Genomic DNA, 9,588 nt, shown 5'->3' on the forward strand with positions numbered 1-9,588 from the left:
TCCTGAAACCACTGCTTGGCATGTTTTGCGGTGTGTTTAGGATCATTATCTTGCTGCAAAATCCAGTCATTTCCATAAAACACATGTGCACTTGGAAGGAGAATATATCTAATATGTTACTGTAGCGTTGATTTGTCGGATTTCCCTCAAACACACACAGCGGGGTCGTTCCTAATAAGGATATCCCTCCCCATACATGAAACTTTGGGCTGTATTTAGGTCGTCGATACAACGGTGCTGACGCAGACTTTGTCCATATTTTCACATTATTGGGATATACCCATATTGAGCTTTCATCAGTAAAAATCACATTTTCCAAGTCAAAGTTTTCATGTGCCAAACACCACTTAACACGCCTGTCTTTATGTTCTTGTTTCATGAGAGGAGAAGGAATTCCAGTCTTTTTCTCCCATCCAAGATCAATCAAATTTCTTCTAACTGTAGATTTTGATACAACTGTTGATCCCCTTTCTATCATTTCATACCTGATGTTGGAGATGCTTGGCCTTTGCTTTTTAGACGCTAAAATTCCCAGCCGGACGCGATCTGAGAAGTCCAATTTTCTGGGTCTCCCTGCTCCTTTCCGGTGCCCAAAATCCTTTCCCTCTTTAAAATTCTTCCTAATCCTATACACAGTAGAAAGAGGAGTTCCTGTTCTCTCTGCCAATGTATTTACATCATCAATTCCTTGATTACACAACTCAAAAATCAACCTTCTTTTATCTTCAGCAGACATTGTTGACAGTGCTGAGGAAAATGACGTCTGCTACAAATTCAGGGGAGGTAACTCTAATTGTACTATACTCAGTAGGCCAAGATGAGTTACCTCCCTTATACCATTACTTAGTTTTAAGTATCAGTGAATCAGTTGAGGTGTTAGGATAGCTCAAAGTAAGAAGAAAAATTCTCAATAATTATGAACCAGACTATACATACAGTATACCCTAAATTTTGAAATCCATCAAACCTACATTTCTTGTTCTCAACAGGTCTCCTAAACTGATTTTGGCACAATTGTAGGGCCCAATTTGTGTATTATGCCAGTTCATAGAAAGGTTACTGGGTCACCATGTAAAACAGGTGCCTCAGTGGTTCCAACCTATGAACCAGATGACTGTACGAGATTTTAACCGATCCGATCATTTCCCATGCCATCAACAGTGGACATTTGAATCAGGTCTTCAATATGAAGAGTTAACCACTAGGCTACCTCTCCTCCCCATTTGAATGAAGTAGTTACAGTGCTGTTATGTGTAGCATAAAATACCATTCACCTGCCTGGATTTACACAAGTAGCTAAACATTCTCTAAATAAGAAGGTGAGTCCTGCCAGTGACAGGGGTTGTTAAAACCAATCCATATTCCTGTGGTCTTTCACCTTGTTTACTAAAACTGCCCTTCAAATTAACTGTAAAACCCAACATTCAAGTTATTAACAAGTTAGACAAAACTTTATTTAAGCTTTACATACCATTAACAAACACTGATTGGTTCATGTCATAAAAACTGGAATAACAAGATGTACATGTTTTGCTTTCATTTATATCACACATCTCATAATACCCATTTGAATCATATTTAGAACAAAGATCACATCAATGTAACCTTTACATCAAAAGCAGAAATTCACAAAATACTGGATAAAGTCAAAGTGTATTAATATTTCACAACATTATGTGAGATTGCAATTACACATCAAAAGGTATCTGATTGAAATGAACTTATCATGTTCACAGAATTGAACTAACTGCATTTTTAATATATTTCATGTGAGGCATCACTACATGTTTACTGGACAGTATTTTGTTTAATATTCTTAAGGTTTGATTTTCTGACAAAAATGCAGGTGCTCACAAATGATGAAGTGAGCTCAGACAAAATGTCATGACAATCCCTGTAAAACACAAAGCAACAAAATGCAGTAATGCAAAACAAATCAATAGCTGGAATGAATGCACTGGCATCACAGTGAACTAATAAATTAACATGCAAAAAACACCAGTATTCACAAATACACACATATACCAAGGTTTCACATCATCAAGATCATAAGCAAGGATAACATTTTTCACCTTCAGCAACATTTCACACACTTCGTTTTACCTTCAGTGGTGTGACATTCTACATTTTCACCTTCAGTGTTTCACATTCTTAATTTCTGCCATTCCAGTCACATTTTGCATCTGACCATCAGAAAGGGGATGGGAGTTGCATTACTCATTTGAAACATCAGTCCAATTTCAATTTTTCAACTTTTACTGCCACTTTTTAACATTTTGTTAACTTCAGCAGGGATTGAGTGTGTATTTCAATAAGAATATATTTTGATTTTGTCATTAATCACTGGGCTCTGTGTAAGTTCTGTCTACCACTGAGGATTAAAGCTATTTCTACAACTGGTCATTAAAATGTGCTCTAAACAACAAGTACAAGTAACCGTACAATAACACTCAACAATAAAATCAAGAAAATAGATCACAGACAAATCTCAAATAATAAATATCTAAGAACAATACAACCAAATTAACAACAATGAAAACACAGGTAAATCTGAACATCTTACACAACAAAACACCATATGTCTATTTACTGTTAATCTGGCATAAAAACCCAGGCCTTAGTCTTGAAATATTCACAGCCCTAAGAATTCTTAACTTTGATAGTAGCTAATATGTTAACAATTAGCTTAAGAAGTTCGTAGGGCTACAAATGTTTTGAGAATAGCTAGCCAGTGTAACAGTGTGTATATCTGTTACAACACTTTGGTGGATAGATAAATAAATACTGATACCGGACAATTGAATACCTAACATCACATCCTAATAATGCCAACAACATACTTCCCTGCGCTGTTGACAGTGTTAAGAGTGAGAGTTGGTTGTGATGCCTTTGAACAACATTTAGGTTGTATTACAGGGTGTCAGTTCCCAAAGAATACATGTGAAATCCTTGCCTACAAGTAAAGTGCTGACAAAGCAACAATCAGAATATGGATTCAAATGGTTCATGACGCAACAAAGAATATAATGTACTACAGTGTTCTAAACAATATGGTCAGCCATGCCTTCCACATCAGTGATACTGGTATTAATGGATCCTTTATTATTTTCTTTATCTCTAACCAACATCATGACCTATAATGTGGATGTACTTTGATAAAACATTTGTATAACATTTATCTGATTTAATGACATAAGTATGAAATCACAGAAACAGATCTACATGTATTTCAAACCTTTCTATCTTTACTCAAACCTTTACTTAATTTGACATTTAAACAAAATATAATTTAATTTTATTTTTTTTGCGCTATGCATAACAACTATGTACATCAAGTGAAAGTTGGGAGGTGATAACTTATTGAGATGCGTAACTCATAATGTTTCAATCAGGAAGTAGACTATTTCTTAACATTGGCACTGTAGCTCTCCTGAATAAGTAGTTAAACAGATAAATGTCACATAAATTGCTTTAAGCACTAACACTCGAATTGTAAATACATAGTATTAAATACCGAAACCTAACTTTTGATAATTTATACAAAACATGTGATCTTGAGCAGAAATATGCATAAGTTTAGAATCCTCAGTCTGCCATTTTCAGAAGAAAAGGGGTTTACAAAGCAAACGTTAAAAATTGCAAGGACAAAACATGGTAAAAATGTCACTTATCACATAAAAAGGAACACGTATTTGTAGCCCTACTACAGACAATACACATACCGCAGTTTACTCCATTTTACACACAAAATCATTGGGCAACAACCATATCTACTTGCTGCCCCAGCTACAGGTCTTCTAGAAGCAGAGAGTGAGTACAGTGTGACCCTGCTTTTAACAATATTCCAGCAATATCACAGCAGGGGACAATAGGAATAGGTTTCTAACATTTTGCCCCTGTGAGGAATCAAAATGGTCTTCAGCATGACAAGTGGAGGTTTTAACCATAAGGCTATCCTACCGCCCCTATTCAAAAGCTGTAAATGTTTCAGAAATGTAGACTCACCTAGTACTAGGCATTGTGCTCGTATTGTATTTGAAAACAAAATTATGTAGAATGACATGGAAACTCAGTGATCATGTAAATCATCAAATCTAAACATACACCATACAAAGGAATGTTTTAGCATACCCACAGCAACCACTAGAGAAATCAATCATCTCATTTATCAAATTACAACACAATTCAGCGAGTAACAATTACTTAATCACTGATATATATACAATTACACAAAAACAACTCCCTCATCATTCAAGAGAACTTGCTTATGACAATTACATGCATTCCATTTGCAATCAATCTGGATGGGTTGTCAGACAAACTGCTGTAAACTGGAACAACAAAAAGTGGAAGAAATTGCAGAACTGACCTTCAAATCTAAATATGATAAACAAGAACTCTTTCTCTATTGAATAAAATATGAAAAGCCATGAATACACACCTTTTAGAAAGCAGAAAATTTAACAAAATTTATGTTCTTTTTGTGATCACACTTTTTCAGCAAGGTACAAGTTGATACTGGGAGCCCACACAAAGAGTGCATAGGACTCTAGCAGATGCTAGCACTAGAATTTGTACAACAGAAGAATGTGTAAATCCATTTATAACATACCAGGTATTATTTATAACCTTTGAAAAGGTTGCATTTTCAAAATTTGTATGTAATAGCTTAAATCATATACTTTAACGTACACTTGCAGTACTTAAAGTGAAGTGATAAGATTGCTTCGCTGAAAAGGCCCAGTCTAAATCATCCAGACATCAGAGAATGAACACATATGAACAAAACACTGTCCATTTGAAAGCACAAACATCCCAATCATAGTGTTAATTTTAGAGACTCTCTGAAGTCTCATTATTATATTCAGTGGCACTTTCAAATAGTGTCTGTGAACTCTGGCCCATAATGTTCAGGCCCCCCTAAGTAATTGAAGGAATTACAGCAAATTTGAAGGAATTGCATCTCAAATGTAAACAAACGCAGCCCACTCGCGAAACAATTGCAGCGATATCGGTAGTTTAGCGGTAATAACAGAAACACATCGGCCCTATCGGAAGCAATGTCGGTAATACTGGAAACAAGCTTGGCCATCTTCGGATATTTTTCGGTCGCGAGCGGAAACTCACGCAGCAAAACATGGCGTCGTTGGAAGAAACACCCGTCTCGGTGAGTAATGTTTTTAGTTCCTATTATTACATTTTTATACTTATCCATCTTTGACCACCCGTGTTGAATGCGTTTAGGTATGAGGTGTTGTCGGGGCAATAGCTTATGCTTTTAGGAAAAGATAGTCACTCTAGAAGAGTGTCACAAGTCATGCCCCTGGAGGTTGTTTACATCTGAACATCGAAGTCGTGCCGATGATTACGAACGTGCGCTAGATATAACATCATTTTTTGGTAAAATGATGGTTAAATTTGTCAATTGCACTTCATAGAAAGAAAAATTATGGCTCATAAACTTCTTCATGGCGCACGCTCATGATGTTCGTAATCATCGGCACGACTTCAATGTTCAGATGTAAACAATCTCCAGGGGCATGACTTGTGACACTGTTCTGCAGTGACAATCTGTTCCTAAAAACATAACCTATTGTCCCGACAACACCTCATACCTAAACGCATTCAACACGGGTGGTCAAAGATGGATAAGTATAAAAATGTAATAATAGGAACTTAAAACACAACTCACCGAGACGGGTGTTTCTTCCAACGACGCCATGTTTTGCTGCGTGGGTTTCCGCTCGCGACCGAAAAATCTCCGAAGATGGCCGAGCGTGTTTCCAGTATTACCGACATTGCTTCCGATAGGGCCGATGTGTTTCTGTTATTACCGCTAAACTATCGATATCGCTGCAATTGTTTCGCGAGTGGGCTGCATTTGTTTACATTTGAGATGCAATTCCTTCAAATTTGCTGTAATTCCTTCAATTACTTAGGGGGGCCTGATGTTCTAATTTTTATAAATGAACTTGTTAAACATCAGAAATATATATTAAGTGTCCAATGATATGATAACCTTTCGGAAAATAATACTGAGTCTTATGCTGCTTTTAGCAATATTCCAGCAGTATCACAGTGGAGGCCACCAGAAATGGGTTTCACACATTGTACACGTGTAGCGGAATTGTACCTGGGTCTTCGTTGTGATGAGCAAACGCTAGGCTACCCCACTGCCCATTGGAAAATATAAAATACTGGTAATTGTCCATCAGGAAACCTTTCTTGGGTAAACAAACTAAACTTAAAACCTTCACAACCCAACTTAACAAAATCATTTTCAAGGCACATCTTATACTTCAGTCCATACTAAACATGTATAGATATAGGTGCACATGTTTGACACATTGCTTTCATATAAAGCCGTGACTTTTTAATGACACTATAGTTTTGTAAGTCTTTCTCATGCCTGAAGCAATATTGATGCAGAGTTTACTCTGAACTCACTCACTGTCTCACACATTCACTCAAATCTGTAAAACACTAATTGACATTTTGAACAATCTGAGGGATAACAGTCCCTCTTGTGGAATGTGGTTTGGATTTTGACAACCGAGATTTTACACAACACCTGAAAAAAATGTATTATCTATTTCACTGAACGTCTCTATGTATGTATTTTGGACAAAGTGAAGAGCTTTGTAAAGCACACTTCTTTGGATATGTTGAATATCACTCAAGGTAGGACAACAAATATACTGTACTTGCACTCACTGAGGTATTTGTCATGGTGGAAGCATGGATTTCACATGATATATCAGAGAAACAATTTAATAGAGTAACAGAGAGTAACTTTACAAATATGCATCAAACAAACAGCTATATACACATCATATGCTGATATAACTACAGACACATTATTAACAATGCATATCAAAAAGTATCATATTTCTCACTCAGGAGAGTACAACTGTCCTGATCCTCTTAAAACACTGTATATGTATCTGTGTATCGTCAGTGGACATTTTCCAGCATGACAGCTTCTGCAGATTAGTAGTGTGGTTCAGATTCCACCAGTTTGAGAATTTCAGAGAGTGGACTTGTGTGAAATGACTGGCAATAATAACTGACAATCATGTTTACAGGATACAAACCAGAGGCCAAAAGCAGTCACGTACATACTATCCTCTGGTGAAGACACAAAAGTCTTACACCATTTTCACATACATGGACAGTTAAGGTAAACAAACCACAATTATGATCTGACTAGCTGCTTCAAACAATTCCTATATCTCCTTTTGGGTAATCATACAGACTGGTAGTAATGCTTGTGCATGTAGATATACAGAATTGTTCATCATCTTTTATATCTATCTTTCACATTCCGTGGAGAGATCTAAAACTGGCTTCCATAAACACCCTTACATGGTAATGTTTGTTTCTAAACAAACAGGTAAGTTATATGAGGAAATAAATCAAAGTTTGTGAAGTATATAATACTGTGAGAAAAAAATATTTTAAAAAATATGTGATACATAAATTAGGAAATCTTGATACATGGCCCAGGAAACTGAATGATTAAAAAACATATTTAGATGAACTGTATGAGGAACATCGAACAATAGGACATATTCCTAAAATCTCAATACATACTATACCATTTAGCTTAGTAATTTATGACCACAGTTATTGACAAGAATCTGCATGCTTCATATCACAGTATATTGCTAAATAGCTGAATGCCTTTGACTTCAATACAATAACCATACATACAAACACTTACAAATTGTCTAGATTATACTTATCATAAATAATCTACATTATCTACATATGCAACATCATGAATAGTATGTTAGACATGTCAAGAAGCTGATAAATACAAGTGACTAGCATTGTAAGCCATGGTACAGTATAGCTTCCAGGTAATACAAACTTGCTGATGATAATGCTATGCCCCAGAAGTATGTGTCAACAAATTACTACTCATAACAGTTGTACAAACAGTTTCTTTATAAATTCAAGAATCATACAGACTGGTAGTAATGTGTAGTACCCTTTTTTTTGTGCATGTAGATATACAGAATTGTTTATCATCTTTTATATCTATCTTTCACATTCCATGGAGAGATCTAAAACTGGCTTCCATAAACACCCTTACATGGTAATGTCTGTTTCTAAACAAACAGGTAAGTTATATGAGGAAATAAATCAAAGTTTGTGAAGTATATACTATTGTGAGAAAAAAATATTTAAAAAAATATGTGATACATAAATTAGGATGATGATAATACTATGCCCCAGAAGTATGTGTCAACAAATTACCACCCATAACAGTTGTACAAACAATTTCTTTATTTCTGAACTTTTCAAGAACTGAATATGTCTTTGCCATGTCTCTCTATAATTACATAGATTTGACTTGAGTAGTACAATAAGCAGCATATACTACAGTTTATAATATATCAGTCAATTATACAGAACTTCATCTTTAAATCTTACATTTTTAACTACAGAGTTAGGAACAGGACCATTCTATTTCCATGCTTACCAGGTAGTTTTGTATACTGAACATGTTAGCACTAACACACTTTAAAGGGGCACTGATGCGGAGCGAATAATGTTTCTCGCCAACGGTCTAATTACGAAACCAAACCGCAAATTGGTCAGCGCCCGCTCCTTCGACCGTGACGGACAAAGGAACTGGGCTCCTGTCCATATTAGCACAATTTCTTCGCCTAAACAGTCAGGAGGCTGGATGCCCATCATATGCCATTTGTTAAAAATATCCATGGTATTCCTTGTCTGATCGTAACCAAATATCCCAGCGGTGTAGTTCTTTTCGGATGCTTGGATGGTATAGTTACTGATCCAATTTGATCCTATTTGTGTGTTTTTCACATCGATATTTAATCATGTTACATGAAAATATGATGTCTACAGGCACGTAGCAAGCCATTTGTTTCAGTATGGAAGATTGCAAAGCTTTACATATAGGCAGTTTTGAGTGTTGGTTCAGCTGTGATAGCAAATATCATACATCAATTTTGGTAGCTATGGTAGCTACAATGGTTTATTATTTATGATAATAAAAACACACGGTTGATTTATTTGAATTCGTAAACAAAAAACGATGACTTTGCCTTTGGTAGAGAAATCTGAAACTTTTCTTACGTAAAAACCCCTTATTTCACCTATTTACCCAAGTACACAGCAAATGCCTGTGTGTATTCCTTTTGTAACGAAATTCCGTTGGTATCTGCAAAACAGTTTCGGCCCATAAGTGTTTTCAGGCTGCATGCGACACAGAGATTACATCTTCCTTGCTGTAACTCGCGTTTGAACCTACACGTGTTATTTGTCATCCTTCTCTGGATGGTCAATTAACGAATTTATAACAGGTATAATTAGTAGTAACACCACTTCGGTTACTCAACAAAGGTTCCCATGTGGCATTTCTCCTGTCTGGAGTAAATACTCAACATTATAAATTAAGGTCTGTAATTGCAAATGTATTGTATGTTATGTAATATGTGCATGTAAGTGATGCAAGAGGGTTTATCAGCTGAGTTGCAAAAACAAACATCGATCAAAGGATTAACCGATAACACACTGATTGATTAATTACTTTTATCTCCTAGCGGATTTGTC

This window comes from Haliotis asinina, chromosome 6, assembly GCF_037392515.1.
Source record: "Haliotis asinina isolate JCU_RB_2024 chromosome 6, JCU_Hal_asi_v2, whole genome shotgun sequence".
NCBI lineage: Eukaryota > Metazoa > Mollusca > Gastropoda > Lepetellida > Haliotidae > Haliotis > Haliotis asinina.